The sequence below is a fragment of the Leopardus geoffroyi genome, chromosome C1, assembly GCF_018350155.1.
Source record: "Leopardus geoffroyi isolate Oge1 chromosome C1, O.geoffroyi_Oge1_pat1.0, whole genome shotgun sequence".
NCBI lineage: Eukaryota > Metazoa > Chordata > Mammalia > Carnivora > Felidae > Leopardus > Leopardus geoffroyi.
The window spans coordinates 127262259-127289459 of record NC_059328.1 but is presented as its reverse complement, the minus strand read 5'-3'; the positions used below and the strand labels follow the sequence as shown (position 1 = coordinate 127289459).

General features: G+C 34.8%; 1 protein-coding gene across 19 annotated transcripts in view; it reads right to left on the bottom strand.

Annotated features, from left to right (window-relative positions):
• Positions 1-27201, bottom strand: part of R3HDM1 (R3H domain containing 1) — a 206436-nt gene that overhangs the window by 157628 nt on the left and 21607 nt on the right. For 3 of the 19 annotated variants that reach the window (XM_045479645.1, XM_045479656.1, XM_045479660.1), the window contains exon 1: positions 15562-15666. The exons of 14 other annotated variants lie outside the window; for them this stretch is intronic. The gene's annotated coding sequence lies outside the window, so the exon portion shown is untranslated. Of the gene's footprint in view, positions 1-11799; positions 11868-15561; positions 15667-27201 lie in introns of those variants that run through there. 2 more of the 19 variants (XM_045479627.1, XM_045479649.1) reach the window with 2 other exon arrangements.

Genomic DNA, 27201 nt, shown 5'->3' with positions numbered 1-27201 from the left:
TTTTCATTATCTATGATATATTCACTTAGTTGTTGAAACTCAGTATACACAAAAGATAGTTTCAGAACTCCTAACCAATACCTCTGTAAGAAACACATTTACTAAACAGCACTTTGTTCTTTTTGTCTTTAGAGTACATAATCAAAGTACTCTTTTCCAAGTTACTTAGTTCGTTTCTTCCCTACTCATGTCAATGTACTTGTTTTATTCATTTCTAATACAGTAAGGTTCATTGCTAGGATTTGTATTCCATTCTGGAATACCTACTTCCCTAGCTGCCCAAAAACACACACTGAGTTGATTATTTATTTATTTTTTGGAGTGCATGTGAAAAATTAACAGAGTCCTAAGAGTCAGAGTTATAAAAATCTTTCTACCTCATTCCCACACATTCCCTATAGGAAACCAATTTCGTTAGTTTTTGATTTATCATTCTTGTATTTCTCTTTGCACAAATAAGCAGATACATGTATATACATCTCTCTCCTTACACAGAGAGTAGCACAGTTTACAGATACTTTTGTACTTTCTTTTTTTTCCCCACTTAATTGCAGCATAACAGTTCACAGATACTCCTCATTCTTTCTTACAGCTGCACAGTACTCTATTGTGTACCATAAATGATGCAGTCATTCTCCTGTATGGACATTTCAATATTTTGCAACTATAAACACTCCTAAAATGAGTAAATTTGTGCATATGGAGGAGTTATTTTCAGAGATTCCTACATGTGGGATTGTTGGTTTAAAAGTGTATATGTATTTATTAGGGATTGTCAGTCGCCTTCCAGGAGAAGCGCTATGCCAGTCTGCATTTCCGCCAGGAGTCTATAATAAGGGTGCCCATTTCCCAACAGTCTTGCAAGAGAATGTGCTGTCATTCTTTTAAATTTTCATCAATCTGATCAATAAGAAATGTTATCTCAATGCTGTTTTCATTTGTATTTTTCTAATTTTAGTGAGATTAAACTTTTTTAAATTTATTTTTTTAATGTTTTTATTTATTTTTGAAGGAAAGAGAGAGAGCATGAGCGGGGGAGGAGCAGAGAGACAGACACACAGAATTTGAAGCAGGCTCCAGGCTCCGAGCCGTCAGCACAAAGCCCAATGCGGGGCTCGAGCCCACAAACTGTGAGATCATGACCTGAGCTGAAGCCAGACACTCAACCAACTGAGCCACCCAGGCGCCCCAAACTTTTTTTTTTAATTTAAGGATCAGATTTATATTGTTTGTAAGCTGTCTTTCAAGTCTTTTCCCCATTTTTCTATCATGTGTTTGATCCTGTGTCTCTCAACATATGCAGATATATATATTTTTTCCTTTAATTATTAAGAGTTCTTTTCTAGCCTTTTGCCTGTGGTATATGTTGACAGTATTTTCTCCTACTAGTTTTTCAGCTGTTTTTCAAGTTTTCTCATAGTGGTTTTTGACATGCAAAATTTTCTTATTTTTATGAAGTCAAATTTTACTGCTTCTGGACTTTTGAGTCATAGCAAGCAAGTCTTTCCATACACCATAGTTAAACAAGAAAATCCCATGTTTCTTCTAGTACTTGTATAATCTGTCTTGGTCTTTCTCTCTTTTGAAAAGTTATCAATTTGAATTTTATTATTATTTTGGTAACAGCTTTAATGATATATAAATCATATACCATACAGTTCATCCATTTAAAGTATCCAATTCATATGGTTTTCAGTATATTCAGAGTTGTACAACCACCACCATTACCAGCTTTATAACATTTTCATCACCTTAAAGACAAACACCGTACCTTTTAACAGGCACTCCCCTTTACCCCAAATTCTCTCAACCTCTGGCAACCACTCACTCTGTTATGGACATTTCACATAAATAGACTAATAATACAATCTGTGGCCTTTTCTAACTGCCTTCTTTCACTTGGAATGTTTTCAAGATTCTTCCATGTGATACCATGTAAGTATCAACACTTTCTATTGCCATAACATTTCATTGTATGGAATAGATCACATTTTGTTTACCCATTTATCAACCGAGACATTTGTGTTGTTTGTACTTTTTGGATATTATGAATAATGCTATGTTCATCTGTATAAACACTTTTACATTGAATTTATTCTTGTGCAAAATGATTTAATTTTATCTCTTTCCAAACAGCTACCCAGGTATCCTAATACCACTTATTAAGAAGTCCTTTTCTACCCGAGTGATATGAAATGTCCCCTTTATTATTTCCACTTGTATCTTGGTTTGTTTCTGGGCTTCCTATTCGATTGCTCCGTTTTATTCATGTGGCAGTAGGACACTTTTTAATTATAGAAGTTTTATAATAGTACATGTTTTAATGACTGATAGGGGAAGTCCCTCCTAGCAGTTTTTTTTTTTCCTCCTTTTTTCAGTCTCTTCCTGGCTATTCTTTGTTTTTCCATATAACTGAGTAGCAATTGTCTATCTTCATTTTAAAATAATTTCTTGGTACTTTCCCTGGGGCTGCATTGAATTTAGAAACTAAGTAAGAAGAATTGACATCTTTATAATGTAGAGTTGTCCTATTCAAGTCTACCACTGTAACCTTCAAAAATGTTAGGAAATTATTCTCATATAGGTTTTGCACAATTTTTAAAAAGTTTATTCCTAAGTATGTAATCTTCTTTGTTGTTATTGAAAAAGAACATTAATTGGTTATTGTTTGTGTATACGAGGCCAAGTTAATTTTATATACTGCTATCTTACTGAATTGTTTACTGTTTTAGTTTTACCTGTGATCCCCAAGGGTTTTCTAGCTATTACTACCATTTAAAATGCAAATAGAATTTTGCTTCTTTACTCATTCTCATGCCTCTGATAAATTTCTTAACTAATTATATTTGTTAATATTTCCATCACAATGTTGAATATTACTGGAGATAGTAGGCACTCACCTTGTTTTCATGTATTGTGGAAATACCACTAGTATTTCGCATTAAACTTTCCGGCTTTAGGACTAAGGATTTTTTTATTATTTAGAAAAGAGTCCTGTAATTTGTATTTCTTTGAGTGGGTATGTTTGTTTTATTTTTATCATGAATAGGTGAATTTTTTAAAACAATTTTTGCTTATTTTCATTTTTTTAGAATCTTCAGCAGGCTCCATGCTCAGCACTGAGCCCGACATGGGGCTCAATCCCATGACCCTGGGATCATAAACTGAGCTAAAACCAAGAGTCAGAGGCTTAACCGACTGAGCCACCCAAGCACTCTGTGAACTTTTTTTTGGAAGCTTTTTCAGTATCAATGAAGATACAAGATTTTTCTCCTCAAATTATTAAAATGGAGTATCATATTGATAGATCCTAATACTGAACCATCTCTGCATTCCTGAAATAAATCTCATAGGATCATGACATATTACCTAATAATAACAATGATATTATTTAGTACTTTTGTTTCAATATTCATAAGGGGTATTGATTTGTAGTACTTTTCTTTTTATTTTTTACTGTTCTCATCAGGTTAAGAACCAATCCATTTGCTCCATAAAAGGAATTAGGAAGTTATCTATAATTTTCAGTGCTCCGGAACAATTTATACAGCAGTATATAAAGGTTTGAAGGTTCAGTAGAATTTCTCTATGAAACTTGGCTGATGCTTTTTTGGGATAATTTCTTAATAACATTCTTTATTTCTTCTGTGGAAACTAGTCTGTTTAAAATTTCTCACTTAATTTTGGTAATTTGTATTTCCCCAGAATATTATTCATTTAGGCTTTCAAATTAATTGATATGAGGTTTAAGTAGTCTCTTATGAATTTCAAAATTTAAAAAAAATGGTTTTCAATGGTTATTTTCACCCTTATTTTGCATATTTTTGCTTTATTCTTCTACACAATCAAGTTAGCTAGTAATGTCTATTTTAGCAATTAAAAAATTCACAATATAGATTAATTAGGTCCACTGTTTTTCTATTCTCTACCTCATTAATTTCTTTTATCTTTGTCATTTCCTTCCTGTGCTCTCTTCAGGTTTACTCTGCTATTGTTTTTTCAGATTCTGTTTTGAGGCGGAAAGTGAATTTACTTACTCCTATTTTTACAGATGAATCTGTCTACTGCTATGAATTTTCATCTGAACACTATTTTATTAGGATTATTTACAGATACCTATTTTAATGATGCTCTCTTCTGTCAATATTGCAAATTCCAGATATTTCAGCCAACTGTTTTTTTTTTTTTGTTGTTGTTCTGGGGGGAGAAGTTATCATGAATCCTGAAGTTCTGTGGTTCTCTGTTCTTGCTGGATTCTGAACTTCCTACTTGTGCTTCTATCATTTCTTCACCACCAAAATGCCAAAGAAGACATCTCCCTTCCTTATGTGCCTTTTTCCTCCACTGAAGGTAGACATTTTGAAAGCTGCCACTCCAAATTGTATGTATTTTTAAATCCTTCTCTACTCCAATGTGAATCCTTTTTTTTTCTTTTAGAATTTTTAGAGTGCACTTAGTCTTCTTTCTGGCTGACTGTTTAGATCAAGTTAGGTCTCTCTCCATTTTGCCCCTCATCCTTTTTTTCGGCCTTTGCTTGCCACAAAAGTTGTGTAGCAGGCAGAAAAGGAGTGAGTAGGAGAGTTCATATGCTTGATTTGGTATTTTTTCTTTTTACTTAAAGTTATTTTCAGGCTTAAATCTCTCAAATTATGCTATGTTTCAAGTTTTGTATATTTTTCTCCTTATATTTTTTCCAAGGAAAATTGGGAGACAGTAGTTAGATGGCCACCAATGTCTTCAGGGGAAGCCCTCCTGACCTTTATTTTTTCTAAAAACTTTACTGAGACAGAATTCACATACCATATTATTTGCCCATTTAAAGTGTACATTTCAATAATTTTTAGTATAGTCACAGAATTGTGTAACTACCACCACAGTCAATTTTAGAACATTTTCATCACTTCATAAAGAAATCCTGTACAGTTTAACTATTATCTCCTAATCCATGCAACCCCCACCCAGACTAAATAATCACTAATCTACTGTCCATAGATTTCCCTATTCTGCACATTTCATATGAATTGTTATTTGTAGTTGATAGACATTTTGGTTGTTTCCATCTTTTGGCTATCACGAACATGCTGCTAATGAACAGTCACGTACAAGTTTTTTTGTGTAGACACAGGTTTTCATTTCTATCGGCTATATACCTAGGAGTCTAATTGTTGGGTCAAACGGCAACTCTACTTTCCCAAATGGCTGTACAGTTTTACATTCCCACTAGCAGTGTAGGAGGGTTCCAATTTGTTTCTGTCCTAGCCAACATTTATCATCTTTTTGATTAGAGCCATCTCAGTGGGTATAAAGCGCTATCTCACTGTGGTTTTAATGTGAATTTCCCTTCATGGCTAATGACGTTGGGTACTTTGCCATGTATTTATTGGCCACAGGTATATCCCCTTTGGAAAAATGTCTATTCAGATCATTTGCCCATTTAAAAATCAGGTTATGTGTCTAATACTGAGTTGTAAGAATTCTTTATATGCATTTTCCACATATAAGTCCCTTATTAGGTAAATATTTTCAAATATTTTATCCTTTTCTATGGGTTTTCTTTTCACTTTCTTAATGGTGTCCTATAAAATACAAAACTTTCTGACAAAATCCAATTTATCTGTATTTGACACATTTGAAAAACAATTATCAACAAACATTTTACACTCCTCATTAACTAAAAATATGTGTTAATTCTAGCAATTCTGGTAGTATGGACATGTGTTAAGGAACAATGTATGGTCATCTTTGGGCTCAAGAGAAATAAGTCAAAGAAGGCTAATAAGGTTATATTGACTTTTCTGAGGGGTAGAAAGGCAGTTTTTGATAAACTCATTGCGTAAACGAGTCTTCCAGAAGTAAATTTGGCCCCAAAAGACACACACATCAAAAACAGTTTTGAAAATGAGACAGCAAAGCCTAATCAAAGACCAAAGGACCTAGGATAATGAAAATGTACATCTGATGTCATGCAAGAGCAACAAGACTTCTGGTAATACTAGTGAAAAGCTTTATTGTTGATCTCAACAGCAATGTCTGAGAATTACTTCTTTTTCTCATTTTCTCATGCTCATTTCTGCAACTTTGGGAGAGCCAGACAGCTGTAAGGGGAAAATGATTCTTGCCCTGGGTGTGGGATATACACTATAATCAATAAAAGTTTTATTCTGCAAAGAAGTTTTCTGTCCATTTGGGTATATGAACCAGTTTTCCTAGTGTTTATCATCCCCTTCTTAACTAACAAAATTAAGTTAAACACAATAAATTTCCGAGAGGCTGGTTAAAATGCAGCCATCTAATCACTTAACCACAAACAAATAAAAGATCATTTTTTTTTGCCAAGCATATGGGCCCTAGTACTATTTGCTTATGTATTCCTAAATTATAGAGACACTTTAGAAAATGCTTTATGACTGGACACCACATTCACCATTCAGATCACTTAACTTGTATACCAAATAACAAAGAATTAATCCAGAGATCAATTGGTGGAGCACAAACTTAAGTGGCAGAGAATAAGGATAATTTAGTTGCTTACATTTTAAAATGACTCATCTCAAATACCCTACTAAATGGAAGAGCTATTGATAATCAATAGATTCAAATTTATCAGCTGAAGAACAGATTCTTCTAATTCTTGGACAAAAACAAGAAAAGGACCATGAATTAAGGCTTAAAAAGGGTTTACTATGTAACAGGTAGGTTCTAAGCATTCCCTATGAGGCAAGTAATAGAAGTATCCTTATTTTAGAGTTGAGAAAAGTTTAGGTAAGTAGGTTTAGGTTTGCCCAAGGACACACAACTAGTGAGTGGTAAAGCAAGGATTTTAAATGAGTAGTCTGGCTGTACAGTCTATGTGCTTAATCACTTTGGTAGATCACCTATTTCTCTGTGATAGTGTAATTTTTAAATAGTCTTCTACATTCATAATTGGTTTAACTGGCAAACATTACCATCTATTCTTATTTCTTTCTTGTCGAACAGAGTAGGTCAAGTCTGGTTCATATACTCTAGAATATAAAGCCAGTAAAAATTCAAACAAACAAACAAACAAACAAACAAAACCCCACAACACAGCATCCATGGTAAAATCTGCAGAACTTGGTAAGTGACTAGATTGGGGGAGACAGAGAAAATAAATGTGATGTTCAAGTTTCTGGCTTAAGCAACTGGTTTTATAAAGTTGAGGTTTGTTATGATCATGATTCCCTGGTTTTATAGAGTTGAGGTTTGTTATGATCATGATTTGCTGTCCCTTTGCACATTCTTTGGCTTTCATGGCAGGGAAATCCCAGAACTGAACTGTCAGACCTCTTACCTACCTGAGCTGGTTCCCTATGTGGAAACTGTTCTCTTAGCAACAAGGAGGTAGGTAACTCCTTATTCCCTCATCTCTTTCTTCTAACAGGTCACCAATATTCCCGTTGAATAGGGGGCTCTTTTAAACAGTGAAAATATAAATTTAAAAAGAGAGTGAAAAAAAAAAAAAGAGAGACAAAAAAACTATACCCAGAAATAAACTCTGAATTGAGACCAGTAAATGATTCTTAGGCATGGTTTAGCCTTTCAATGAGAAGGAGCTGTTATGAATACCATATCAGTTTAGACATTTAATTAAAAAAAATTTTTATTTTTTTAAAGGGAAGATATAATAGCTGCATCCTGATATACTCAGGGACATTGCCCTGCTGGTGTCATCAGGTTTACCATTCTTGGCAGTACTTCAGGCGACAGTGAGCCCCTAACCCCTGCCTGCAGTAATAGAAAGATTACATTGTATGGGTCACGAGAAAAGCTTGTGTATGTGCATGCCTACACACAATATAATTATCTATCTCTGGGAATAAATCAAGCCACTGTAAATATGACTCCAGAGTTTAACAGCACCCAAAGTCTATGAGTGAGTATACTGGGCCATAGCTGGACCAAGTCTGTAAAGAGAAGCAGGATTGCTAAACTATAGCAGGGATTACCAGACAATGGGCTGCAGATCACTGAGACACTGCTGAGTTACAGCAAGATCTATATCCCAAGCATGTCACTACTGACTTTTCTGAAATTAAAAATAGATTCTTTTATACTTGCAAAAGTTGAGAACATCATCTTAAAAGTAAGTACTAGAGCCAGGAGTGCCAATACCAACAAGGGAGAAACCATTTTGCTCAGGCTTACATATTTGATTGTTTCCTTCCCTACAACAGGTATATTCCTATGAGACCATCCAACCAACCACCCTGCTTACCAAACAACCTTCTAATTAGAATTTGGCTAGTTCATTCAGGTTAGCCTGGAGAGAATGTGTGGGTAATGCTGACTGAAGCAGAACTCAACTTTAATCAATTAATAATCTGACACCTGGATTTATTCATTCTCTGTATACTTTATTAACATATATGACCTGAGTACTTGCTTTACTTTAAGTGAGTAAAGCAAAAGCAAAAACAAATTGATGAGTTTCCAAAGTTGAGGTCCCAACACTAGCACTGGCATCTTGTGAGGTCTGGGGAGTACCACTCATACTCCTGACTTCTGCTCTTTCTATAGAGGCAACAGGCAAAATATTATCAAGAGCTTTACACATATCCTAGGACAGTATTCAAAAACAACTGCCCAGTTTACAACAACAGAAAAAAGAAATCTAGTATTCTACTTCCTTAAATAGTGTTTCCAGCTCAGGGAGAGTGGATGTTGAGGAGAACCTTTCAGATAAAATGAAATTCAAGAGTGATACCTGAATCATAAATTATTTAAGAAAGTGTTCAATTTCACTATTTGTATATTTGCAATTAAATTTCATGGGCCAAGAAACTAATTTATTCTTATTGTTGAACCTGCAAAGAATCTTCAGTTAGTCCTGTGTGATAATTTGTGATAACATAAGTTAAATACTATTAAAGGATATTTTTAATTTTGCAAAAAAACAAAGAAAAAAATGGTCATACCCATGAAAAATAAGCAAGGAAATAAATAGGTATTTCACAGCAAAGAAATTAAAGATTTTTGATTAAAGAAAACCAGTTTCAGAAAATAGCAGCACTTTCACTGGCAAGGACAGAAAAGAACTCTGCCAAGTGCAGGGAGGGCCCAGAAAAATGGGGACTTTCATACACTGTTGGTGTGAGTGAAAAATGGTCCAAAAGCTTTGGAGGTCAAATTCAGCAGTATATATCAAAAACCGTACATGAACATATTGTTTGATCCAGGAAGACTACTTAGAGGAATTTTATCCTAAAGAAAAAACTACAACATATATCATAGTACAATTTAAAAAAGTGAAAAACTGTGCACACTGCAGGACTGGCTGGGCAAATGTAAATACACTCAATAAGCTGCAGAAATTCCTTTACTGGCAGCCTTGATGACGGTGATATAAAAAACCAGACCAAAAAACAGTATGTACAAAATGATCTGATTCTTTGTTAAAATAAAACAAGGAATTAGTTATTAATTTAGTGATAACCATTTGGCCAAGAATTGCAAAAAATACATTTTCTAAAGCCGGGAAGGATACATACCAAATGTTAACAATGGTTTTCTCTGGATTATAATAGTTTTTAGTGGCTAGTTTTCATTCTTCTTATTTGTATTTCCCTACTGGTCTTCTAAAATGTATATTAGATATTTGTTTATAAAAAATATTAATAAAAACCTATATGCTATTATCTATACTTGTGGGAAATGTGACTCTTTCAGACTCACCTTATTGTCCCCTCAAAAATACACTGCACAGGGGCGCCTGGGTGGCGCAGTCGGTTAAGCGTCCGACTTCAGCCAGGTCACGATCTCGCGGTCCGTGAGTTCGAGCCCCGCGTCAGGCTCTGGGCTGATGGCTCAGAGCCTGGAGCCTGTTTCCGATTCTGTGTCTCCCTCTCTCTCTGCCCCTCCCCCGTTCATGCTCTGTCTCTCTCTGTCCCAAAAATAAATAAAAACGTTGAAAAAAAATTAAAAAAAAAAAAAAAATACACTGCACATAGTTAGTAAGCAACTGTCCACAACTACCTTACTGCTGAGGTAGAAATACAAAATATAAAGGGAAACACACACTAAAGAGCCAAATGGTAAGCATTAACAATTATTTTAACACCAGTACTACGTAGCTAGCTTATTTTTAGTGATTGGTCTTTGTTCTCTGTACCAGAGTTATAAAAGTATTCCACTTGGCTATGGGTACTTTCTCCACCCAGCCTCAGTTTATTTTAAAGATAGTTATGGATGGGGCGCCTGGGTGGCGCAGTCGGTTGAGCATCCGACTTCAGCCAGGTCACGATCTCGTGGTCTGTGAGTTCGAGCCCCGCGTCAGGCTCTGGGCTGATGGCTCAGAGCCTGGAGCCTGTTTCCGATTCTGTGTCTCCCTCTCTCTCTGCCCCTCCCCCATTCATGCTCTGTCTCTCTCTGTCCCAAAAATAAATAAACGTTGAAAAAAAAAAAAAAAGATAGTTATGGCTAATATTTATTGAGTGCTGAAAAAGTAACTGTTATGATTTTATATCAATTACCTTGCCCCCAATTTAAGATAGCTAACAAAGTGCCAAAGAGTGTACCATAAAATCGCTCTCATGGAAAGGAAGACATATGTTAACTATCAAAACAGCTAATACAGATACCTCATTGAGGATTGAGTCTGAGTGTTAAAGCAGCGGGGGCAAAAGGAGAACAAGACAGACATGTAGTTCTCATTCTCAGAAAATGAGAAAATGTACCAAATCCTTCAGAACAGACCGAAGTTTTCTTTCTTTAAATTAAAAGGCAATTCGAATACTTCCTTTGGCAGAGCATAAAGAAAAATTAGATTACATGACCCCTACACAACTATGACACATTCACGAATTATTCTCCTTGCTAAGGATTCAGGGTAGCCAAGTATCGTCCTGTAGACTACTTGCTGTTGTAAGGGATAAATGAAGGAATCAGGTTGTTATCAGCCAAAACAGCCAAAACAATTGAATACAAGATATTTCTACCAATCACTGCCATAAGAGAATGACAGAGAAGATGACCATATAATTTTCTGTCCAAACTAGAAAGAGTGAAAGGGGGCATATTATTTTTTTAATAAGGCAATATGTAAACTGGTACATATGGTCACCCTAGTTACCAACCTAACAGCAAGCGGTAAGAGAAGAGGTAAAAGGAAGGAAGAGCTCATTTCCACAAGAAATTAAATAAAATGAATAGTGAACACTTACTGCAGTTGAAATAGGAAGTTTACTTTTCTTAAGCTGAATTTGCCCCAGCCATACAAGGTTAGTTTATTAAACATTCTTGGCTTTGAAAAGATAGACGCTAAAATACAGCACTAAGGTTGAGACAAAAAGGTCAAAACACCTAGCCACTTAGAATCTCAACTGTTCAACTGTTCAGGTCATCTTCAGGAACCTGAAGGTGTAAATAAACCTTAAATAGAAAGTTTTATGAAACTAAGGAGATGAATTTTTTCAAAAGTCTAGATATTCTAAGTGGTCTCCCAATTTTCAACAAATCGTATAAAAACTGGTAAATGTGAGGTCAATCTCCAGCAAAATTATAAACTGAATTATTAGAAGAAAATCAACTAAAAAAAAAACAGAAGAAGAAAATACCACACGATCTCTAATTACTAAGAACTGGCAAGGACAGAGTAAATCATATAATAATAACCACGTTTTTTGCTAGAATACTATAGTAGACTATATGCTTTAGGATTTCAAATAAGTTAATGACCAAATATGCTATGGACGCTTTGGGGATGATGGTCCAAGATAGCTAGAAAGATCAAATATAAAAGCTAATATTCACTTTTGGACGAATTGTTTAAAGTCCACAAACCTTAAAAATCTGTTATTTCAGACTCTCCCAAACCCTGGATGCCTTATTCCCACAAACAGCTACTAGGCATCCTCTGTGAAGATAAAGAAAGAAAATCGATAAAAGACGAATTTCATTATAAACACTTTACCATATGATGTCTGATGGCCCATTCCTCTTTAAAATGAAATATCCTCAATTTCTTTAATCATTTTCTCTGATATGGTTTCTAGACTTTTGGTCTAGCCATCCTGGTGACCATTCTTCTAAGCTAACTTTGTCAATTTTTCTTTTAGAACTTGGTTACCTTTAACTGAATAGATGCGTCCACAATGGTTGTCAATACTAGAAAGATACCTGCACTAAACAAAAGCAATGGCTATAACTGGGTTAATTTATCAATTATCACTTTACTGTTTTATACTAAGTTGACAGTTTTTTCTCATGAACTGAATCTAATCATCTTACCACTTAAGCAACTGATTTTTTCCTTTTTTTTTTTTTTAAAGTTTATTTACTTATTTTTGACAGAGACAGAGACAGCATGAGTAGGGGAAGGGCAGTGAGGGAGAGAGAATTCCAAGCAGGCTCCTGTTGTCAGTGCTGAGCCCAACGCAGGGCTCGAATTCATGAAACCGTGAGATCACGACCTGAGCTGAAACCAAGAGTTGGATGCTTAACGGACTGAGCCACCCAGGCACCCCAAACAACTTTAAAGCAAACTTTATCTAGAGGCAGAAGTAGAACCAAAAGATAAATGGAATCAAGGATTTGGCTTACAAAAGAGAAAAATTTCTTACATCTAGAGTTGCCCTGTAATGGAACAGGCCACTTCACAGTGTATAAAGTACGGAGATTCCTGATATCAGAAGCATTCTTCAATAATCTGGTGGGGGGTGATCACCTGAGGAGATCACTTGTGTATTAGTCAGGCTATGCTGTAACAACACCTATAACTCACAGGATTAACACAAAAACTTCTGTTTCACTTGCAGTACCCATTTCATATCAGTTAGGTGACTCTCTAGAACAGATGTTAGGGCCCGCTGCCCATTTTGTATGTCCTTTGACCCAATGTGGCTTCTTCATTTTTCAAGATTTATGAAAACTACATAAAACAACCAAAAAGAATGCGTGACAGCAATGGTATGTAGCCTGCAAATCCTAAAATACACACTATCTGCCCTCCATGTAGTGACTCAAGAGATTCATGCTACTTCCACCTTGTGGCTTGCTTCCTTCCCCAAGTGTCTCGGCCATCTCAACACCTACCCTCCGTGACAGTCTCTTCTGCCCACCCTCCTAAATGATTCATGTGGCACCACTTAACTACAACGGGGCTGGGAAGTGTTCTGTTCCTGACATCCAAGGAAGTAGAATAATATTGGTATGGGAAAGCACCACACATCTCCACCACAACTCACTTATTTTATTCTAACTCAAAGATTCCATGGTTCTAAATATTTCAACTATAATTTTCATTTCTAGTATAAATCTTAATGAAATGGTTTTAAAATTGATTTAGAAAGAAATGTATCATAATATCACAGCTGGTGGTAAAGTAAAAATGCTTTCTGTGTGAGTTAGAACTAAGACAAAGAAACCTAAATAACTTCTGCAGCATGTCTGGATTAAATTCTTTAGTTTACACAGCCTTCAATTTTTAGTATGCCCACAATGTTACCAATGATTCACAAAAACTTGAAATTTTAAACATTAAATTACTTGGAGCAGAAGAATTGATAGGTCTTGCAGAAAAATATGTACATGTACTGACTTTGTAAATAAAAATAAAGTAAGTCCTATGCCATCACTGCAGGGAAAACGTGGTAATTTGGTCATTTCAAAATCTCAACACTTTCCACTGAATTGATTTAATAAGTTATGGAACAGCTGCAAGCTGAATTACACATGATGATAGCAAAATATTTTATAGATTGTTCAGCCATATCTACTGGGCATATTAAACGATGTAAATTGCAGTATCTTTTTTTTTTCCTTTCATTTAGCAAGTGAGTATTTCATTACTTGGTATGAAGACTCATTTACACAAACATATCAAGCTTTAAAAACTTAGCTCATAGTTCAAAATAGGTTTTAAAAAAATCCAGATAAGTCAGCATACCTGCATTATAGCAAACTATATAAATACGTTGAAAAAATTTTAAAGCTTACATTAAAGATCAAATGACAGGAAAAGAAAGAAAATTAATTATATCAGAATATGTTACCACATTAGGAAGACTGAAAAATAATTCTAACAGTCTATATCTCACAAGGAAATTAAAACAACTAAGACTGCCTTTTTATAAGATATTAATAATCAATTATCAATATACATAATGAGGAATAAGGTAGAGAAATTAAATAAGACGAACTAAAACATATAAACTTCTAAACAAAGCTCACTAACATTATTATGAGAAAGCTAAAATCTTGAAATAAATTTTAGTTCCACATTTCAAAAAGATAAAATGCTGTCAGGAATACTTCAAACATTCATTGGGACAGATCTTGCAACCAACTAGTGATAAGAGACAATCAACTACTACACAACTGTCTAAAATATTAAATTGCAGATAGTAAACAGGCAGATTGTAGTTTTCAAAGGTAGGGAAATGGAAAGGTCAAAAGGACTCAGCACTACTTAAGTATCTAACAAGGTAGCAATTAAGATAATAAATATACGTGTAGTCAAAATCTTATGGAAAAAAATACAGAAATCAAAGAATTCAGAAGAAATACAAGAGGAACCCGGTGATTTTTCTAACATTTCAAAAACATTTCAAGGAAAAAAATATCAAATATATTAAGGAATGAAAAAAAGAATGACAAGTAACATATTTTGTGAAATCTTGAACAGCAGTGATAAAGGGATCTTAGTTTTAAGATTACATTAGGCAAACACTTTGAAAATGGAAGGAGATTAAAATGTAGTGATCTCTTAAGTTTTGTTTAGCTGTATTTTGACTTTCAGAGAAATAAATCTGTAACGAAAAGCTCTGCTAAAGATGTCAATTAAGAAGGTCATAGTACATAAAAAGAATTCAAAATATTTTTAAAAATGTGACTATCATTTTAAAGGCTTTTAAAATACATTTAGCCACCTTAAAAATAGAAAATACTGACCAAATCACCATAAAGTATGTTCATGGACTCTGGTTTGAAAATCCTAATGCCCAGTGTGATGGTATTAAGAGGTAGGGTCTTTGGGAAGAGCTTAGGTCATGAAGTCATAATTCATGGAGGTTTCATGAATGGGATTAGTGCTATTATAAAAGAAACCCCACAGAACTCTCTTTTTGTTGAGCTGGTATGCTTTGGATTTCTAAAGCTTAAAATTAAAGAAGCAGAAGACTAATCAGAGATAGAGTTCAAAGACCCTTGGTATTGTTTGGGAAGTAGAATTAGACAAAATGATATATTTATGTTAAATATGCACAGTTGCGTGCCTGGGTAATTTAGTCAGTTAAGTGACCAAATCTTGATTTCAGCTCAGTTCATGATCTCACAGTCATGTGATCTCATGGTCATGGGATCAAGCCCCAGGTTGGGCTCCATGCTGGGCATGGAGTCTACTGGGAATTCTCTTACTCCCACTTCCTTTGCCCCTACCCTGCTCACACAGTCTCGCTTAAAAAAGTAAATATGCATATTAAAAAAGGGTAACTACTAAAATAAATAAACTAAGTTCCAAATTAATAAAGCAAAAGTAAAATAAAAGGCACCCCCCCCCCCCAACCAAAAAAAAAACCCAGAAGTAAACCAACAAAAAAATACTACCTTAGGGTAACTATGTTGCTCATTGACATTGCAGAACAAGTGGGACAAGACACTTTTCTTAGACTCCGAGTTCTGGGTCTTTGAGCTAGAGCCAAGTTGGGTTTAAATCCCTGATTAGGAAAGAAAAAAGGCGGAATAAGCCTAGGTTTTAGTCTGTGTTTTATGTTACTCAATCTTTAAACTGTGGCACCTTTTCTACAATGGTAAAATACATTTCTATATAAAGCTACAGCAATATGATCTAGTTATATAGGTAACTGATAAAATCATAAGATCCAGAGAACCTAAGTAGAGGAATTTTAATAGTTTTTTCCCTCTGAAATCTAGTGAGTTGCTCCAACATGACAATTTTGATTTTTGTTTTATTAAAGAAGTTGTTAATGATTCTGTCTCTGCAACTAAGAAGGAACTTAAGTTTCTTGTTTTTTCATACCTAGTGTTTTACAAAGAACCTGAAATACAGTATGTATAATAAATGATTATTCAACTGTTCCTCCTGACCACAAATTACTATGATTTATGTGTCCTATCTTTTAAAAAACTGCTTTATTGAGATATAATTCACATACCATACAGTTTACTCATTTAAAGTGTCTAATTCAAGGCTCTTAGTATATTTAAAGAGTTGTACCACCTTTACCACAATCAATTTCAGAACATTTTCATTACCTGAAAAAGCAACTCCATTTTCCTTAGCCATCATTCCCTAATTAGGAACTACTAATTTACTCTATGTCTCCAGAGTTTACCTATACATTTCATATACATGGAATCACATTAATATGTGTTTTTTTGTGGCTGTTTTCTTTTACTTAGAATGTTTTCAAGATTAATTTATGTTGTAGCAAGAATTTCATTTTTGCTATCATATAATCCTCCACTGTATGGATACACCACATTTTGTTCATTCATCAGTTGATAGACATGTTGTTTCCACTTTTTCACTATTTCAAATAATAATGTTGTGAACACTCATGTATAAGTTTTCCGTGAACTTACATTTTTTCCTTTTGGTTATATACCTAACAGTAGAATTCCTGGGTCTATGGTAACTCATGTTCAATCATTTAAATGTTTACCCATTTGAGGAACTGGAAGTTTTTCAAAGCGGCTGGGCCATTTCGATAACTACGGTGGTAGAAGATTCTAGTTTCTCCACATCCTCAATAACACTTGTTATTATCTGATGTTTTGATTATAGACAGTTAAGTATGAAGTGGTACCTCACTGTGGTTTTGATTTGCATTTCCTTGATGGCTGAGGTTGTCTATTTGCTTTTCAAATTCACTCCTGAATGCAACAGCAGGGTTATGTCATCAGCACAAAGGAGGATATGGATCATTTCACATTTGCATTAATTTGCTAAGGCTGCTGCAACAAACTACTGTAACTGGGTAGCTTAAACAACAGAAATATATTGTCTCATAGTTCTAGAGGCTAGAAGTCCAAATTCAAGGTTGCTGGCAGGTTGGTTCCTTATGAGGGGTCTATTCCAGGAGTCTCTCCTTGACTTTTGATGGCAGTCTTCCTGTTTACATGGTGGTCTCCCTGTATAACCTCTATCTCCAAATTTTACCTTTTGTAAGGATATCAGTTATATTGGATTAGAAGCTCATCATACTCCAGTAGGACTTCATCTTAACTATTTCTGCAATGACTCTAATTCCAAGCAAGGTTATGTTCTGATGTACTGGGGGTTAGCACGTCAACATAGGAGTTTTACATTGTGTGTGGGGTTACGATTCTACCCATAATAATGTTAAAAAAAAATTATGATTTACAAAAGGTGATATGGAAGGAAAGGACATAGCTGTGTCTTAGCTTTCCCTTTAAAATTAGATTTTGCTCTGTCAAAATGCCTTTTCCATGGACCACGATTCCTACTGATACAGCTAGGAACATTTTCCAGTAAAACAAAAGCCTCAGATCTTTACTGTTATCAGATGGCTTGGCTCATAAACTGTTCCTCTTCATGGAATTGTAAAGAAGCTAATATAAGTGGAGGTTTTCTTAAAGAAATGTTATTCTTAAAAAAGGATATATTCCAATTTATTTATTTTTTGTTTATTTGAGAGAGAGAGAGAGAGAGAGAGAGCGCAAGTGGGGGAGAGGGCCGGAGGAAGAGAGAAAGAATCTTAAGCAGGCTCTACACTCAGCACACAACCAGACATGGGTCTTGATCCCATGATCCTGGTATCATGACCTGAGCCAAAATGGAGAGTCAGAGGCATAACCAACTGAGCCACCCAGGCACGCCCAGGAACCTCTACATTTCAGAAGTTTCTGGCAGTACATTGGCTTTCAACTTTTTCATCTATTGTTTTATTTTCATTTGTACCTTGGTGAATGTTAATTTCATCTGAAATACAAATGTCTTTCATACAACACTGTTAAGTTTTGAAGACTAGAAACAAAAATGAAAACGTTTTTAAACAAATATTGAACTTCTTCCAGATGTGAAGCTTAAAATATTTATGAAATAGTCGACTGATAAGGACATCAGAATTGTAGTATCAGTACTCCTTAGATGACCGATACTTTCAACCTTAATATGATTTAACTGTAAACTTGGGAAATCCTAAAAGTTTATAATGCATCTTAAAAACAACTTTACCAATTAAGACAGAATACTAATTTAGACTAAAAATGTGTAATTATAATATACTCTTAGATTGGTTTATTGACTGAAGAGTAAAGTTAATATCTTAAAAAACACATACAACATATATTTTCCAATGTCTAACTCAGTCCTCTGAAAATGTGAAACGGAATAGTATCTAATTATATTTCTGATATACAGCTTCAATTGTTGCTGAGGAAAAAAATACCAGTACTCCTCATTATATTATTACTTTGTGAAGCATCTATATTTAGGCTTCCAGGTACATGTACAGCACATTTTAACACAGTTAAGTATCATTAAATAATAACGGCATCTGATTTTTTAAAAGCAGTGCTTAAAACAAAGCCCAACAAATCCATGATATAAACAAAAAACACCTCCAACTCAACAAGAAAATGCCACTAAAAAATGGTCAAAGGACTTAAATAGAAATTTCTCCAAAGAAGGTATACAAAAGATAAGCCGTGAAAAGATGCTCACCATCACAAACTAGGGAAATGCAAAGAAAAGTCACAAAGAGATACCACTTCACACCTATTAGGGTATCTACTATTGAAAGATCAGAAAATAACAAGTTTTGTGAGAATGTGGGGAAACTAGAACTCCTGCGAATTGTTAGTAGAAACGTAAGACGGTGCAGGCACTGTGAAAAACAGCAAGGTGAATCCACAAAAACATAAAAACAGAATTATTATATGATCTTGTAATTCCACTTCTGAGTATATACCTAAAAAAACTTGAAAGTGGGTTCTAAAAGAGGTATCTATATACTCATGTTCACTGCAGCACCATTTGTAGTAGCCAAAAGCTGGAAACAACCCAAATGTCCAGCAACAGATGAACAAACACACAAAATGTAATATATACATCAACAGAGTATTACTCAGACTTAAAGAAGGAAATTACCTACAATTTTGTTTTTCTTTTTCAAGACTACTTTGGCTATTCAGTGTCTTTTGTGGTTCGATACAAAATTTAGGATTATTTGAGTTCTGTGAAAAATGCTGTTGGTATTTTGATAGGGATTACATTAAATCAGCAGATTACTTTAGGTAGTATAGATTTTAACAATATTTGTTCTCCTGATCCATGAGCACAGAATATCTATCCACTTCTTTGCATCATCTTCAATTTATTTCATCAATTCCAGAGTTCATGTTGTATTATAAACCTGTAGTAATCAAAACAGTATGGTATTGGTACAAAACCAGACATATAAATCAATAGAAAAGAATGGAAAATTCAGCAATAAGCCCACATTTATATGGTCAGTTAGTCTGTGACAAAGGAGGAAAGAATAAGCAATGGGAAAAAGACAGTCTCTTCAACAAATGGTGTTGGGGAAACAGGAGAACTACATGCAGAAGAATGAAACTGGACGACTTTCTTATACCACATACAAAAATAAATGCAAAGGGTTAAAGACCTAAATATGAGCTGAAACAATTAAAGTCCAAGACAAGCCCAGGTGGTAATTTCTCTGACATTGGCCACAGCAACAATTTTCCAGATATGTATCCTGAGGCAAGGGAGACAAAAGCAAAAATAAAACTGTTGGGGATGCCTGGATGGCTCAGCGGGTTGAGCCTCTGACTTCGATTCAGGTCATGATTTCATGGTTTGTGAGTTCAAGCCCCATGTCGGGCTCTGTGCTGACAGCTGAGAGCTTGGAGCCTGTTTTGGATTGTGTGTCTCACTCTCTCTCTCTGTCCCCCCCCCCCCCCCCCCGGCTCATGCTTTGTCTCTCTTTCAAGAATAAATAAAAAACATTAAAAAATTAAAAAAAATTAAAACAATGAAATTGTGCCATTTGCAGTAACATGGATGGAGCTAGTATAATGCTAAGCAAAATAAATCAGAGAAAGAAAAATACCATATGATTTCACTCATACGTGGAACTTAAGAAACAAATAAAGTTTAAAAAAAGAGAAGATAGACAAACCAAGAAAAAGACTCTTCATGCGACTCTTGATCTTGGCATTGTGAGTTCGAGCCTCATGTTGGGTGTAGAGATTACTTAAAAATAGTATCTTTAAAAAAGAAAGAAAGAAAGAAAGAAAGAAACAAACAAAAGAAAGAAAGAAAGAAAGAGAGAGAGAAAGAAAGAAAAGAAAGAAAGAAAGAAAGAAAGAAAGAAAGAAAGAAAGAAAGAAAGAAAAGACTCTTCTCTAGAGAGAACAAACTGTTGGTTACCAGAGGGGAGGTGGGGGATGGGTGAAATAGGTGGGGATTAAAGAGTACACTTATCATGATGAGCCTTGAGTAACATATAGAATTGCTGAATCACAATATTGTATACCTACAACCCATAGAACAATGTATGTTAACTATACTCAAATTAAAATAAAAACTTAAAAAAAAAAAGGAAATTCTGACATGTGGATAAACCTTGAGGATATTAGGCTAAATGAAATAAGCCAGTCACAAAAAGACAAATACTGTTATGATTTCACTCAAGGTACCTACAGCAGTCAAATTCATAGACATAGAAAGTAGAAGGCTGGCTGCCAGGAGTTGGGGAATGGGGAATTATTGTATAACGGGTATGAGTTTCAATTCTGCAAGATGAACAGTTCTTGTGTTGGCTGCACTACATGAATACACGTTACTGAACATTACTGAACTATACACTTAAAATTAGATAAGATGGAAATTTTATGTTACATGTATTTTACTACAATAAAAAACAAAACCAAAAACCTGCCAACCACTCACAGTTTCAAGATATTTCTGTTGCAGGTTTAGGATTGCATACAAACTCATGAAGAGAGCACACATTAAATACACACATACATTACACACAAACATACACACACGCCATATTCCAATGAGATACTGTATTGGTGTATGACTAGAGAGTGTAATTTTACACACACACACTGAACCTTGAACAACACAGGTTAGGGATACTGACCCTTGCACAATTGAAAATCCACACATTAACTTTTAACTCCCTCAAAACTGAACTACTAATAACCTACTGCTGACTGAAAGCATTACCAATGACATAAACAGTCCATTAACACATATTTTGTACATTATATGTATTATATACTGTATTCTTATAATAATAAAGTAAACTAGAGAAAAATGTTCTTAATTGTGAGACACCTATAACCAGCAAATAAATGGAATCAGTAATCAAACATCTCCCAACAAGAGTCCTGGGCCAGAAGGCTTCCCAGGGGAATTCTACCAGGCATTTAAACATGAGTTAAAGCCTATTTTTCTCAAACTGTTCCAAAAAACAGAACCAGAAGGAAAATTTCCTAACTCATTTGACAAAGCCAGCATTACCTTGATTCCAAAACGAGACAAAGATCCCACCAAAAATGAGAATTATGGGCCAATATCCCTGATGAACACGGATGCAAAAATTGTCAACAAGATACTAGCAAATCAAATCCAACAATACATCAAAAGAATTACTTACCATAATCAAATAGGATTTATTCCTGGGCTGCAGGACTGGTTCAATATTCGCAAATCAATCAATGTGATACACCACATTAATAAAATAAAGTATAAGAACCATATGATCCCGTCAATAGATGAAGAAAACGCATTTGACAAAATACAGCATCCATTCTTGATAAAAACACTCAACAAAGTAGGGATAGATGGAACACACCTCAACATCACAAAGGCCATATACAGACGACCTGCAGCTCACCTTTAATGGGGAAAAACTGAGAGCCTTTCCCCTACAGTCAGGAGCAAGGCAAGGATGTCCAGTCCTACCATACTATTCAACACAGTACTGAAGTCTTAGCCTCAGCAATCAGACAATAAAAAGAAATGAAAGGCATCCAAATGATCAAGAAAGAGGTCAAACTTTCACTATTTGCCGATGACATGATACTCTATGTAGAAAATCCAAAAGACCACCAAAAAACTGTGAGAGCTAATAAATGGACTGAGCAAAGTCAAAGGATATAAACTCAATGTGCAGAAATCTGTTGCATTTCTATGCACCAATAACAAAGCATCAGAAAAGGAAATCAAGGTATCCATCCTATTTGTAAATGCATAAAAAACAATTAAGATACCTAGGAATAAACCTAACTGAAGAAATAAAACATCTGTACTCTGAAAACCATAGAACACTTATGAAGGAAACTGAAGAGGATACAAAGAAACGGAAAAGCATTCCATGTTCATGGAACTGAAGAGCAAACATTGTTAAAATGTCTACACTAGCCAAAACAATCTAGATATTTAATACAATCCCTATCAAAATACCACCAGCATTTTTCACAGAGCTAGAACAATCCTAAAATTTGTATGGAACCACAAAAGACCCTGAATAGCCAAAGCAATCTTGAAAAGAAAAAACAAAACTGGAGGCATCACAATTCCAAATTTTAAGGTATATACAAAGCTGTAGTCATCAAGACAATATGGTACTGTCACAAAAAGAGACACACAGATGAACAGAACAGAACAGAAAACCCAGAAATGGATCAGAAAAACTATATGGTCAACACATCTTTGACAAAGCAGGAAAGATTATCCCCTGGAAAAACGATAGTCTCTTCAACAAATGGTGTTGGGAAAACTGGACACAGACATGCACAAAACTGCACAAGACTGGACCACTTTCTTACCCCATACACAAAAACAAATTCAAAATGGTTGAAAGACCTAATATGAGACAGGAAACGATCAAAATCCTAAAGAACACAGGCAGCAACCTCTTTGACCTTGGCTGGACCAACTTCTTACTAGACATGTCGCCGAAGGCAAGGGAAACAAAAGCAAACATGAAATACTGGGACTTCATCAAGATAAAAAGCTTCTGCACAGCAAAGGAAAAAACCAAAACTAAAAGGATGCCTATGGAATGGGAGAAGATATTTGCAAACGACCTATCTGATAAAGGGTTAGTATTCATAATATAGATTTTGGAACTTATCAACCTCAACACCCAAAAAACAAGTAACACAGGTAAGAAATGGGCAGAAGACATGAATAGAAACTTTTCCAAAGACATCCAGAATGCTAATGGACACATGAAAAGATGCTAAACATTACGCATCATCAGGGAAATACAAACCAAAACCACCTCACACCTGTCAGAGTGGCTAAAATAACACAACAACAGGTGTTGGTGAGGACGCAAAGGGAACTCTCTTGCACTGTTGCTGGGAATGCAAACTGGTACAGCCACTCTGGAGAAAAGTATCAAGTTTCCTCAAAAAACTAAAACTAGAACTGCCCTATGATCCAGCAATTGCACTACCAGGTATTTACCCAAAGGATACAAAAATACAGATTCAAAGGGGCGCACACACACCCTGATGTTTATAGCAGCATTATCAACAACAGCCAAACCATGGAGCCCAAATGTCCACTGATTGATGAATGGATAAAGAAGATGTGATTTATAAATGCAATGGAATATTAGTCAACAAGAAGAATGAAATATTGCCATTTGCAATGACATGGATGGAACTAGAATGTATTAAGTGAAATAAAAGAAAACAGATGAAATATGGGAAGGGAGAGAAAAAAAAAGAGGGGAAACAAACCATAAGAGACTCTTAATGACAGAGAACAAACTGTGGGTTGGTGGAGGGAGGTGGGTGACAGAAGGGCTAGGTAGGGGATGGGTACTAAGAGGGCACTTGTGATGAGCACTGGGTATTACTGTATTTAAGTGATGAATCACTGAATTCTACTCCTGAAACCAATATTGCACTGTATGTTAACTAAAATTTATATTAAAAAAAAAGAAAGAAAATCATGAGAAAATACATTTACAGTACTATAACGTATTTATTGTAAAAAAAAAAAAAAAAAAGAAAAAGCAAACTACATATAAGTAAACCCACGCAGTTCAAATCCATATTGCTTAAGGGTTAACTGGATACATAATTTCATATATATATCTTACATATTTCATATGGAAAAATCATACATATGAAATAAATTACTTGATTTAAACTTTTTGAAAGGTTGCGATTAATAGATATGGTAATCTTTACCACAGCAGAGATTTCAGCTTTTTTTTTTTCTGCTACCACACACTTTAGAGATATAATATACTCCTTTCAGAAATCTCAAATGGGGAGGAGAAGGTTTAATATAAAAGAGGCTCCCTCCTCATATCTCTTTGAGGGAAAACAACCTTTCTCCTTCCTATTTAAAAATTCTCTAATTCCTAGAATGTAAACAAAATGAACAAATGACAAGGATGAGAATACTGCAAACAGTACAAACATAAGCCAGTAAGCTTCTTTTAAGAATTTTATTTTACTCATTACTGTGTTTCCTAGAAACCCTATTACACTCCCTGGCACATAGTTAAGGATCAACGCATTGTAAAGAAAGAAGAGTAGGCCTGAAGGAGAGGCCATTTCTTCACTTGACAGTCACAGAAGAAAAAAAGAGTATGGGTATTGAGAGAGAAAACTTTTATTTTTTTTATTTTGGAGAGTGTGTAAGCAGGGAGGGGCAGAGGGAGAGAGAGAGAATCTTTTTTGTTTATTTTGAGAGATGGAGAGCATGAGAAGGGTAGGGTCAGAGAGAGAGGAGAGAAAGAGAATCCCAAGATGGCTCTGTGTTGAGCCTGACCCAGAGCTCAATTGCACAATTCTGGGATCATGACCTGAGCTGAAATCAAGAGGGGGACGCTCAACTGACTGAGTCACCCAGGCACCTTTAGACAGATACTTTTAAAGTATCCATAGCTAATTCAGTGATCCTATATTATAATAAATAGCCTCAATGTCTTGAGTAAAATAGGAAAGAAATTCATTTATGAAAATAAGAGTAGAGGAGGCAAGGGGGTTTAAAGATACAGAAGAAAACTGTAAATGGAGATCATATTACAAAAGAGATAATTAAAAGTATTACAATCCAAGTCCAAGCAGACATTGATTAAAGAAAAGGGCAAATCTGCTTATTTCTGTATCTTTTTTTACCATCACCCACATATCGGAAAAAGCATAGAAAGGAGACCACATGGGTAATCTAGAAATGAAGGTCAGGACCCTAGCCTCAGTGAAGACAGACAGAAAAATGAGAGTTTACTGTGACACAAAATGGGTGAACACGTGGCTAGCTATCTCTCTGAAATGGTTTCTACAAAAGGTAATTTTAATATGGCTTAATATGGCATACTACAAAGCATTTTTTTTCAGGTTAGTACTTATCCTCAGCAATTATACTACCAGTTTCTTATATGGCAGTGTTCAAAATAAGACACTATTAATTAGTGGTTTTGAAAATCAATTCTCTGAACTAGACAGAAATAGAAGTTCCTCAATCAGCCATGAAGACATGCTTTGGCCTAGAGAGGAAGGAAACATGAGAATATCAGGAAGGATAAGCACAGTTCTGTGTTCATGGCCAAATCAACCTAACACAGTATTAGGACTAGAATATGGCATTAACTGGAGTATAGGTATTAGGCTAATTTATAGGACATGAGTCATCAGTTCATTTAACAAAGGGTATCTACCAGCTATCAGATTGTAATCATTTCTTATCAAAGTTGCACTTAAACCAAGGGAGAGAAATTTTACTCAAGTCAAGGTTTTGACAAAATTTTACCCTGAAGTACAATCTGTCTGAATTTAGGAAAAAGAAGTTTCTTTTTCTAAATCTGTTCCTAAAATCTCCTACAGCAGTGAGGCTGAGCTCTACTTTTCCCTGAAATCAATACCAGATATCTAACTATATTTAAATACACATCAATTAAATATGGTGGTATACAAGGTATAATTATCAAGCTGACAAAGCCCTTCACCTCAGGTAATTTTTAAACGGAGCAGTGCTTCTTTGACTGGGTGTAGGTGGAAGGCAGGTAGTAATGGAGAGGAAGCTATGTGCATGTTGAACTACATATAACACAAGATTCAGAGTAATAAAAGTTAAAAATAACACATACATAGTGCCTCAAAAGAACATATGGGAGAGAACACTTCTGGTTTATGTTTCAAAATGAAACTTGAATTTAACAACAGGTTCTTGAAACATGTGTCATACGTAATAAGGGAGAAAGGAATAGTAAATGGTTATTCCTGTTCGAAGAAATATTATAAGCAAAGACTTGGAAGTGAGAAACTTGATGAAAATTTTAGGGAACACTCAGTTGTTTGAGTAGGGTTAATCCTGTGTGTTAAGAAATGGTGAGGTAAAATAGGAAAAGCTTTATCCATTTCATCTTTAAAGGTTCTTTTTGGCACACACAGGGGATTAAACATGTAGGAGATTAAATGAAATTTTATTATTCCTGTGCTCATCAGTGTTTGTGGCATCCCCTGTTATTGTTGCTTATCTATTTTCTTATCGTTCTATCAATTATTAAGTACATATATAATTTGAAATTGCTATGTTTTCCTTTTGAACTGAGCTTTCTACCTTCATCAAGTCTTGGTTTTTATATCCAGTAATATTTTTTTTGCTTTAGAATGTATTATGAATAAAGTTACATCAGTGAAAAACAAAAAGCAAATGGTGAGGTAAGAATTAAGGCAGAATGTTGTTCCACTGTACCCTGTATGTACCTTAACACACCTTTTAAAAAAACAAAAAACAAAAAACAAATTATCAAGTGGATTTGTAATTACTTATATAGAGTGCCTCTCTTACGAGGATGAGCTCCTCCAGGGCAAGAGTCCAAATCACTGATTTTTGTATTCTCAAAGCCAAGGCTTGGCACATGCCAGGTATTCACTAAATGTTTTTTTTTTTTTCAAGTAATTGCTGACTGAACAAATGAATGAACAGTATAGTAGGACGAGATCAGAGAGTCTTAAATGCTTATCATTTTATTCAGTAGGAGATTAAATGAAAATAATTTATGCAATGTCACATTTAAGGGACAGTTAATTCCTAGGAAATAAAAAAATTAAACAAAATTAATTAGAAAATTAAAACAAAAAACTAATCTAAAAGCCCTAAAAGTGTTAAAAGTATACATAATCCAACATGGGCTGAATGAAATTGTATTATTAAATTCTCACAACCTATTAAAAGTAGGGTATTTCTACCACTTAAGGTTATGAATT